General features: G+C 44.0%; 1 protein-coding gene and 1 long non-coding RNA gene across 4 annotated transcripts in view; one reads left to right on the top strand and one right to left on the bottom strand.

Moving 5' to 3' along the window:
* Positions 1-11,287, bottom strand: part of CDH13 (cadherin 13) — a 1,192,767-nt gene that overhangs the window by 58,893 nt on the left and 1,122,587 nt on the right. The gene's annotated exons all lie outside the window — the stretch shown is intronic.
* On the top strand, positions 1,471-6,555 carry LOC105511947. The gene is made up of 2 exons (XR_001001794.1): positions 1,471-1,576; positions 5,671-6,555. It is a non-coding gene; the product is annotated as an uncharacterized LOC105511947 (long non-coding RNA).

The following is an 11,287-nucleotide window of genomic DNA, read 5'->3' as shown; positions in this document are numbered from 1 at the left end:
TATATGTTATATATATAAAGTAGGATAGGAAAGACTATGAGAAACCTAGAAAATAAAAACTACGAAAGGAGAGGAAATACAGAGTATTTTTATATTCCTACTGAAGGATACAAACAACCTTGTAAAACTGTAGGAAATAAGGGAAACAGTAGGGGAATACTTCACACCCTACTTAATTCCAGTCCACTGGACCCTGTATTTATTATTAAAAGCAGAACCAGAAAGACACAGAACTCCCAACTGAAGGAAATACACTATCTTAAAATAGCTCATGTAGCTATGGCTCTGAGTATAAAGTAAAGGGCATATTTCAAATCTTCTGACAAAATGTACAGATAAAATTGAAGGGCCAGTGAATTCCAGAATCCTAGATTAGTTAGACAGCCACAGCCCATCACAGTCCAGGGTACTGTTCTCTTCCTCTCCCAGGAAACCAGAGCCAAAGAAAGCAGTCTCAGTAAACAGAAAGGACTGCCATGGACTCTAGGGCCCTAGAGGATCCATCTGGACCTGCCTGACTTTCTACTCACATTTTCTATCTCTTTCCTCAGCCTCCCTAAGTTATAGACTCACTGGCCTTTCTTTTATTCCTTGAAATTAGCAAATTTCCCAGGGATGGGGATGCCACAACCAGCAGATGTGGACAAGAAGAGCTGCGCAGTAAGTGGTCTGGGCAGGGCCTCTTGGAGTTGGGAGGATGGGATACTTCCTGCCTTGCCTATCCTGGACCTATGACCTTCTGTGACTCCATAACAGCTGAGAACTGGGCAGGAGCTCCTGACACCTCTGGCCCCTTCCCTGGATCCCCTTCCCAGGCATCCCAGAGCCCCTGGTGAAATCCTGTGGACGTCTGCTTGAGGCTCTAGCACATGACAGTTCTGACCGGCATATGGCAGCTGGCATTTTCTGATGGCACATGGACCAAAACTTTGCTTTTTACAGACATTCGGACCCCTACCATGATGACAAGTAATATATATATCATACCCAAGAGAATCATCACCCTGCACACATGCAGTGGACCGAGGTAGCTGTGGTGTGGGTCCATTTTCTTTGGGTCATTGTAGCAGGTAGGTGGTAAGACCACTAGGGATCATCTTTTGTGTAGACCATTGCAATGCACCTGTTTCTTTGCTTGTCTTCTGTTTGCTACAATCTATTCTCCAAAGAGCAGCCAGGGTTATATCACAGCGTGTGAATCCCTGGCTTGAAACCCTCCAGTGACTTCCCATGGGGTATAGAATAAGATCCAAACTCATAAATATGGTCTCTAAGGTCCTAGAGGATCCATCTGGACCTGCCTGACTTTCTACCTGCATTTTCTACCTCTTTCCTCAGCCTCCCTAAGTTACAGACTCACTGGCCTTCCTTTCATTCCTTGAAATTAGCAAATTATTTCTGGTCTCAACACCTTTCTATTTGCCTCATGGGATAAGTCATAGATTTTCTTATGTGTGTCTTATGCTTTGTAGGATCTCACTTCTGACACTGAGACCTCTGTGTTCCCTAGAGAAGCCACTCTGGATGGTCTGTCTAAAGTCCGCCTCCTTCGCTGGCCAACTCTACAACTTAGAGTGTGAGCTCCTAGGGTCAGTGACCTCATCTATCCTACTCAACCCTTCACACCTAGAATCTGGAAGAGTGGCCAGCACACACTGAATAGGTAGGTACTCAGTTGCTGAATGCATGCATGAGGGAACGAATGGGAGTACAAACCTTCTTTAACATGCATTGGTTGACCCATGTGCTAGGTGACCCAGAATTCTAAAGGGACTTCATCCTCAAGTGCTCATTCATCCCTCCCCCACAGGCAGATCTCTCAAAAGAGCCACTGGACCATCTGTCTCTCTTGCCCCAGCCAAACTCCCATTTCTTTGCTGCTCCAGACATTCACATCCCTTTAGTTGCCTTGGATCTGATACATGCTGTCAACAGGGGTTTAGTTAGGTGGGTTTGTGTGCTGGGGTTTCCAAAGATCACTCCCAGGTTCAGTGATTTGCCAGGAAGGCCCACAGAACACAGCATATTGTCATATTCAATGGCTAAAACTTATCACAGTGAAAATATGCAGGGAAAACAGCTCATAAAAAAGGTACATGGGGGTAACATCCCGGGGAAACCAGGTACCAGCTTGCAGGGGTCCGCTCCCAGTGGGATCACACAGGATGTGCTTAATTTCAGCAGCAAGTTGTGACAACATACATGAAATGTTCTCCATCAGGGAAGCTCACCAAAGATTCAACGCCCAGGATTTTTTATCAGGGGCTGGTCACATAGGCACCCTCCACCTGGCATTAGCAAAATTCTTGACTCCCAGAGGGAAAGCAGAATTCAGCATAAACCACATTTGTTACATTTGTTTGCACAAGCAGTTTAGGTGCAGTGAGCCACTCTTCTCAGTTAAGAGAGTGGGAACCCTCCTCACATCCATAATTCTGCACACCAGCTGAAGCCAACTTTGCAGGCAGGCCTTTCTAGGGACAGCGGTCTCAGGCCTGCTGTGTGAGCTCTTTTTTGCATAGTCCATGATCAGGACAAGGAAATGGTGAATAAGAACAAATTCTAGTTATCTTTAGAAATCACTAAATTCCTGTTTCTCCTAAACCATGCCCTGCTTTTTTTTTTGAGACTGAGTCTCACTTTGTTGCCCAGGCTGGAGTGCAGTGGCACAATCTCGGCTCATCGCAACCTCCGCCTCCTGGGTTCAAGAGATTCTCCTGCCTCAGCCTCCCAAGTAGCTGGGACTACAGGCACATGCCACCATGCCTGGCTAATTTTTGTATGTTTAGTAGAGATGGGGTTTCGCTATGTTGGCCAGGCTGGTCTCAAACTCCTGACCTGGTGGTCCACCTGCCTTGGCCTCCCAAAGTGCTGGGATTACAGGCCTGAGCCACTGCGCCTGGCCCTAAACCCTTTTAATTCTAGAGACTATATATTGAAACCCCCAAAGAAGCCAGAATCACAAGAAAACATGCTCTTGTAGGCACAGTGGCTTCAACTCCACTTGCATTTACCCAAGGAAACACTGATTTGGTCCTCTGTGTTAACTGCAGAAAATTCAGAGAACACAGAGGAGAAAAAAAGGAAAAAATTAAAATCACCCTAATCCACTTCCAGAGATAAGCACTATTAACATTTTTGTCTAGAGGCTTCCAGCCTATGTGTCGATGTATACATACACACACACACACATTTTTAATGTGACGTACTATTCACTTGCTCATTTGGAATCAATATTTGCTGGGTGTCTGTTACCTGCCAGGCCCCGAACTTGGTGTTGGGAAAACAGCAGCGTATTCCCCCCAGTTTTTGGAACTTACACTCCAGCAGGGAGACAGGATATAAATTAGTAATTACACAAATGGTTATTTAATTACCCTCGTGACAAGGGCCATGCCAGCAGGCTCCCTCACATCGTAAATCATGCGTTGTGAGTGTTTTCCTATTTTTCAGCATTTACTTTCTGCTGTTGTATCTACAACTGGAAGCACACATTCATCGATCACTGAGGAGGTGGTGTACGATGTATGTATTCATATACATTACTGTCTGCCATTGCCTCATCAACTTGGGAGGTAGATATTACCACCCTCATTTTACAGATGAGAAAACAAAGGCTCAGAGTGGCCTAGGAGCTTGCCTGAGTCATGCAGCTTTCAAGCAGCAGAAGTGTGGTTCCAACATGGATCTCTGCCTCCCAAGCATAGTTTGATTTTTGTTTGCCTTGTGAATAGCCCACGAGGGTTGGGCATTTATCTGTGCCACTGGTTCTCCAATTTGGGAGTGTATCAGAATGATCAGGGCTGTTGATGATATGATGGGACCTTTCCATTTTTAACATGTTTTCCAGGTGGCTCTGATTCACCGAAGTTTGAGAACCATCATTCTGAGAATAATGATTTAAACTCTGAGCTGGAACCCAGGTCTATGTCCCACAGCTGGGCTTTCCTTAATGGGGAATAACTCAGGAACACAGGACTGGAATTTACAAGATGGCAATATTTCCTAAAAAAAAAACCCTATTAAATTGATATAAAACTTTCTTAAGACTCTATTTCTGTTTATAAAAATCATACACATTTGAGAAAGGTTTAAAATTATACAGCACATGTGTGTGAATTTAATGTCTTCATCACTATCATCACTAGCAATGGTGAAACAATATTGGCTTAAACTGTTATTTTATTGGAAGGCTCTTAGTAACTTCGAAGTCAAACTTCGAGACTTACCACTGAGATAAACTACTCAGTTGTGATGTAGGTATCAAGGAACTCGTGTCTAACAATGCCTAGTAATAACTGAAGTCTGAGAATAATTTAGTCTAGGAAATAGGTGCTCTTTGCCATGTAGTCACTTTCAATAGTAGGCAGGAAAGGGGTGGGGCCACAGCTAGGTGCCACTGATGGTGGGCGTGGTCAGCGTGAATTACGGGCATGCCTGCAGACAAACGCCTGAGAACCACCGTTCTGAGCTACCACCCTTTCCTGTGGACTCTCTGACCTCTTCCTCTGTGTGTGAGCCCCACGTGCACCGAGCCTTCCCTGGTAAACAATGGAACTGACATTTCCTGGGCACCGGCTACTTGCCAGGGACTGCACACATTTTCTCTAAAAACCTTCTCACCACCTGTTCCAGGCAGGCAAGTCTGCTCCTAGTTTCTCCTGGCAAAGGTCATACCTGGTGTCTTGTTCAAGGCCATTAATTCTTTGTTAGGATTTACCAAAGATCTCCCAACTGCTGCAATAGGACCTTTTTGTACCTGCAATAGGATTTTGCTGTGGCCAGACTCTTCCTAGTCAGGGCTTGCTAGTCCATTTTGCAGATTTATTTCTAGGGGTGACTGACATAGTTTCACCTATGCCCTCGCTGCCACTGCTCCCCACCCCATTTTTGAAACCTATGTGAATGCAGCAGTTGTTAGAGCAAGGAAGCAATGTCTTCACAGCTTTGTAAGTGTCTTTGCAAAGACATTTATATCCCATATAATGGGACATTTGATACTTCGTAAGGATCATTTAATTGTTGCTTTTGACCAAATTGATTGCAAAGCAGTACAGAGAAATACAAAGAGATTCAGGGTATAAAGCCACACATTTAACAATGTCATACACATTAAGTAAATTAGGAAATAAAAAATTAAATAGCAATTAAATATTGAGAGACTAGGACCTTAACATATTTAGTTACCATATCAACAGGCTGTGACTTCAGAAGCTATCTGATTTCTGAAATCCAGAAACACACTTATCAATCCTAGATGAAAACAGGGATTGAACACTCTTAGTATGGGTGAAAGTGTTATACAGTTGCTTAAAGTGCAACCACAACAGGAATTGAACATTCTTAGTGTGGGTGAAAGCATTACACAGATGCTTTAAGGTGCAACCACAAGATAGCTTTCGTGATTAATGATCATTACCATTATTAATGACTGATCAAACCTGATCCTATATGTAGTCTAGGTCTAGGGTTAAATTTGCTACATCCATGTGTCCAGATTGGGTGACTTTTTCTAAGCAGTAAAAACTGGGCTCGGAAAAGAAGAGGATGACTTGGAGTTTGGTACCAGTTGGTAGCCAATGTGAGCTTTCCTTGGTGTGAGGCTTTTCATCCATTCATTCACACTCTCTTTGTTCAGTGTGTTTTATCTCTTTTTTCCCCCATTCCTAGGCCTGAGAATACAAATATGAACAAGACCCACAAGGACTGCTCATCACCCCAGTATTCCATTTACAACGTCAGGAATGAACTCCTGACCAGGCCTCTAATTTTCTCTTGCAGTCAAATATCCCTGCTTACTCCTGGTATTTACCTGGTCAGCAGACCTCGTGAGTCATCTCCCATTGACAAAACCACCCCAAAGATGCACCAGTACAGCACAAAGTATCACTGTCAATCTCACAAAAGTTGCAGGGTTCCAGGAGGATGCTCAGAGTATAAGAATTATGCTAAGTGAAATAAGCCAAGCCCAGAAGAACACATACTTTATTATTTCATGTATCTGTGGAATCTAAAAGAGTCAAATTCATGGCAGCATGGAGAGGGCTGAGGAAGGGGGAGGTGTTGATCAAAGTTTCTGTGTATATACAAAGACCAAACTATCACATTACACCTCATAAACATATACAATTATTATGTGCCAATTACAAGTAAAGCAATAAAAGAAGAAAAAAAGGAATCATAAGTAAATCCATGATAAGTGAAAATGCAATGGAGAGAAGGGAATCAATGATTGAAGGAGAAAAGGGAGAGTGGATTTATAGCTGCTTCGAAAGACTGATTTGACTGGTAAAGGACCGGGGAGAGGTCCTTTGGGAAAGGAACAAAGCCCGTGAGTGGTTAGGAAAGACAACCTCTTTACAAATGTGTGGCATAAGCCGAGCACAAGGTGAAGTATGGCATGGACTGTCATGGGATGCTGTAAAAATTATGTCACAAGCAAAGCAATTCTTGGTTCATCTGTGTTCACTCTGAGACTTGCCTATTATTGGGGTTGAACTTATAAAAAAACTTCTGTTATTTTTTTCTCCACAATAAAGTGATCAAATTGTCCCATAGAACTGATGCTTATTATTATTATTATTTTTTGAATAACCACAGAAATTGACCCTTCCAGTCTTAAAACTTGAGAAAGTTACAACAGTCTTATCTGAGTTCCTTTCTCAAGAAGCCAACCATCAGGTCTCCCAGATAAAATCAAGGAGCTGAAACTCACCAGACCGCTGCCTCTGGACAATGAAGAGCCACACCCCTCATCCATCAGGATTGCCTAAGGACCATCTGCTTCCTACTGGCCAACTTCTCTTCCTTGCCTCTCTTTAATCCCTGTTTTCCCATGCATGGTTACGTTTCCTCTCTGGTGCATTAACCCCTCATTTCAGAGATGGATTTGAGACTCCCATTTCCTTGGCTACAGCAGCACCCAATTAAAGACTTCTTCCCTGGCTTTTGTCTTGTTGTCTCAGTGATTGACTTTCTGTGTGGTGAACAGTAGGACTCAGACCAAACCCCTGGTGCTTCGGTAACAATTATATCTTAACCAAACATATCTATTTTTTTTTCAGTTTTGAGTCACACTTTGGTCGTCAGTTTAAATTGATTCATGGTAAGCTGCATTTTTGTGCTTCCAGTCTTCTTTTGGTAAGGGCTGTTGGTGGTCCCTGTTCTTCGGTTCATGATTTAGAGTACATGGATGGTCACGGGAGGGGAGGCAGGGCTTTGGGGTTTATCTGGTGACTAAACACTAATAACACTTTATTACAAGAGTAAAAAGCAGAATAAAATATTCTGATGCTCTGCTTCAGAGTTTCTGATAAGGCCCTCCACAGTGCACAACCTGGGGCAGGGGGCTCTCTGCCTAGGTCTCGGGCTGCACTGCTTGCAGGTCACGTTCCACTTTTGCTCACTTATGCCAAGGCATAGCGGTGTCTGGACAGGTGCTCCGTTTCCCAGGGTGGTTTATCTCAAACAAACATGCTCACTGGGAGAGCAAATCGGGATGTCAGAAGACTAGAATGAGAAAGTTAATCACCCCTCTGCGTTTGTTCTCAGAGTTTATTTTTATTGGGTGATTAATCGACACACCTTGGCCTTTGCTCTGGCACCTGGGTCTCTGAGTCCAGCTCAGATCAAGCTGAGCAGGAATATTGGCGCTTTCAAGAAGTCAATAAATGAAGCCAGCTGCCGCCGGGACCACAGTGAGATAGATGGCTGAGTCTTGCATTATGCCTTGAAGGTCAGTGAATGTGGTCTGGCTGGCTGCCAAGCAAAGAGATTCTTAGAGGCAGCTGTGCTTAGCTTAGGTGATGACTGGACCTCCCTCTCCAGGGGCATCCTAGTAGAGAGCCATCTACAGAGACTGCATTCCTGATGGAGGCCAGGCTACCGGGAGAGCTGCAGGGTCCCTGGGAGACAGAAGCATCTGGGTTTCACACGGAGAGAGCTCACCCAGGAGCAGAAGTCCAGTGTGCTCTCATGGATCATCATCTGGAGGCACCATCGCCAAAACAGGTGACGCTGCTGGCTGTTCTGTGAAGGAGCTGGAGGGTTATTTCCATCACCGAGTGCTCAGAACCACACATTCCCAGCCCTGTGTACTGATTTCCAGTGTTCATTCAATACATATGTCTGACCACCTTCTATCTTCCCAGTACTCTGTTAGGGACTGCAGAGTTTGCAGTGATCAAGGTGGGGAGCCTCCTGCCCTCGGGACGCGTATCTTCACCAAGGCCATTTACCATCTGTTGTTGTAACTTTCACACAAGATAGTGAGCTCCCAGGGATGGACTTTGTCTTTCTCTCTTCATGTAGGCAGTGACTGGCCACATGTCTGGCCATACAGGTCTTGGTTAAAGGTGGGTGAGTGAATGGGCAGAAAAGTCAACGTGTCAGAAGCAGGTGGAAGAGCAGCCTGGAATTCCAAGGAGGATTTCAAGGCTATGTGATGACAAGCACGACTGAATCCCCGCAGGAAGCAGCTGGGTTTGGTGCCCCTGGTGTGGTCAGCGGTGTCAAGCACCGAGACCAGCAAGGGGGATGAGATGCATGCTGGGCCTGCAAGCCTCCCGCTCTACAAGGATGCCAGCTGTCTCTACACATGGGAGCGTCAGTTGCCAGGAGGAACGTGGCTCAGCTGTGCTACCATCTTTCTGGATGTAGGAGGTCCTACGTTAGCACTAGTGTGGAAACAGAATCCTACTGCAGTTTCCAGGTCCTCTATTCTGTTGCTCACAGAACAGGAGAGTGAGATTTTAAAAACGTACATCAGGTCCCCTTCAGGCTTCAAACCCTTTGGGGCTTCAGGGGCTTATCCCTGCTCACCTACCACCATCAACTCACCCTGTTCCCCAGTCCAGAGCTAGTCAGGCTATCCTGTCCTTCCAGCCTTTGCACTAGCTGCTGGTTTCTCCCCTCACCTCTCCCCTTGGCTGGTTCATTATCACTCTTCAGCATGTCATCTCCCTCCTAACCAGCCCATCTAAGGTGGCCTTCTCCAGTTACTCTCCATCCCATTATGCTATTGACTCTCCCATGGGCTAGAACTGTAAGCTATAATTACACCAGTTGTGTGAACCGACATTCATTGGCTTGTTCATTGCTGGTCTTCCCACTAGAATGGAAACTCCACACTGTCTCATTCACTGCTATACTCAGGGCTAGTTAGGACCCGGCTCATAGTGTGAATTTCTCAATATTTTTGGAATAAATAAATAAGCCAGGATGATTACCTTAGGTTGGATGTATGAAGAATAGCTAGCCTGTCCAAAACATTTACTTTCAGCCTTGTTATTTAATCTGAAAAGCAATATTCACAACTGGCATTTATCGACTACCTGCTACCTGTCATGCAGCATTTAAATCTTTCACAAACCTTTGAGCCAGTTTATGTACTAGAATTTTGCTCATTTTACATTTTCCTGTCAGAAGTCCAGAAAAAGAAAATGGGTACTTTCTGAATAAATCAACCTCTTCTAAACTGACTTTCCAGAAGATGAGAAAAGAATTCAGATGGAAAAAAACTAGGAAATAGCATTCTGGACATTGACCTTGGCAAATAATTTATGACGAAGTCCCCAAAAGCAACTGCACCAAAACCAAAAATTGGCAAAGAAACTATCAACAGAATAAACAGACAACCTATAGAATGGAAAGAAATATTCACAAACGGCCGGGCGCGGTGGCGCAAGCCTGTAATCCCAGCACTTTGGGAGGCCGAGACGGGCGGATCACGAGGTCAGGAGATCGAGACCATCCTGGCTAACACGGTGAAACCCCGTCTCTACTAAAAATACAAAAATTAGCCGGGTGTGGTGGCGGGCGCCTGTAGTCCCAGCTACTCGGGAGGCTGAGGCAGGAGAATGGCGTGAACCTGGGAGGCGGAGCTTGCAGTGAGCTGAGGTCTGGCCACTGTACTCCAGCCCGGGCGACAGAGTGAGACTCCATCTCAAAAAAAAAAAAAAAAAAAAGAAATATTCACAAACTATGCATCCAACAAAGGTCTAATACCCAAAATCTATAAGGAACTTTAACAATCCAACAAGCAAACAACAACCCCATTAAAAAATGGTCAAATACATGACCAGAAACTTCCAAAAGAACACACACATGTAGTCAAGAAACATATGAAGAAATGCTCCACATCACTGATCCTCAGAGAAATGCAAATCAAAACCACAATGAGATACCATCTCACACCAGTCAGAACAGCTATTATTAAAAAGTCAAAAAATAACAGATGCTGGCCAGGTTACAGAGAAAAGGGAACTCTTATACACTGTTGGCGGAAATGTAAATTAGTTCAGCCCCTGTCCAAAGCAGTTTGGAGATTTCTCAAAGAACTTAGAACAGAACTACCATTTGACTCAGCAATCCTATTACTGGGTATTTACCCAAAAGAAGATAAATTGTTTTGCCAAAAAGACACATGCGCTTGTATGTTTATCACAGCACAATGCATGATAGCAAACACAGGGAACCAATCCAGGTGCCCATCAACGGTGAACTGGATAAAGAAAATGCAGTACATGTATACCATGGAATACTATGCAGCCATGAAAAAGGATGAAATGGTGTTCTTTGCAGAAACACGGATGCAGCTGGAGGCCATTGTCCTAAGGGAATTAGCACAGGAACAGAAAACCAAATACTGCATGTTCTCAGTTCTAAGTGGGAGCTAAACATTGAGTACACATAGACACAAAGATGGGAGCAATGGACATTGGGGACTACTAGAAGGGGGAGCATGGAAGGGGTGTAAGGGTTGAAAACTATCAGGTACTATGCACACTCTCTGGGTGATGCGATCACTCATACCCCAAACTTCATCAACACGCAATATATCCAGGTAATAAACCCACCCGCGGACCTCCTGAACCAAAAAAAAAAAGCTAAAAAAACCAAAACATAAAACAAAACAAAACAAAAAAAGCCCCAGGTGATTCTTTGTACCCAGTTCGATTGTTTGAATTTTTTAAAAGAATATCACCATATATTTTAGTGTCTTGAACTTGTCATTGAATTGTGATTTTAAAAAGTCACAGTTTAGCCCAGAAGGAGGTACTTCTAAGTTTGTCAGTTCCTAAAACAACATTCTAGAGGGAAATAAATGAAAATCTCTTGAAACTGTACATATTCTTTGATCCAGAAATTCTTCCTCTAGTAATTTAGCTTAAAGAAATAGCTAAAGGGAGCACATTCCCAAATTGGGGAATGCTGGGTTAATAAAGTCAAATGAGGTCCCCTTTTGCACAAGAATTCTCAGAGCCTTTAATACTCAGATTTTCACTCT

Source organism: Colobus angolensis, unplaced genomic scaffold, assembly GCF_000951035.1.
Source record: "Colobus angolensis palliatus isolate OR3802 unplaced genomic scaffold, Cang.pa_1.0 Scaffold207, whole genome shotgun sequence".
Taxonomy (NCBI): domain Eukaryota; kingdom Metazoa; phylum Chordata; class Mammalia; order Primates; family Cercopithecidae; genus Colobus; species Colobus angolensis.
This window is presented reverse-complemented; position numbering and strand designations above follow the sequence as displayed.